The sequence below is a fragment of the Streptopelia decaocto genome (assembly GCF_964273445.1).
Source record: "Streptopelia decaocto genome assembly, chromosome: 5".
NCBI lineage: Eukaryota > Metazoa > Chordata > Aves > Columbiformes > Columbidae > Streptopelia > Streptopelia decaocto.
This window is the reverse complement of record NC_138659.1, coordinates 68,798,272-68,798,494: the sequence shown is the minus strand read 5'-3', so window position 1 is coordinate 68,798,494 and position 223 is coordinate 68,798,272.

The following is a 223-nucleotide window of genomic DNA, read 5'->3' as shown; positions in this document are numbered from 1 at the left end:
GACTAATTGCCGTTAATGCAAAATGTTCCCTTTGCTGAGCACAGGGGTTAAATGCAGTCACATGTTTGTAATTAGAACAAGTAAATAATCCCGTGGTATTTTAAAGGCAATTTTAGTTTATGGAAATAAAGCAATCTGCTCATTAGGGTCACAGAACTGTTTACCTTGTTTTGGGTGAGGCAAAATTGAGCGGTTTTCTGCTGTGGATGAAGTGAGACTGATT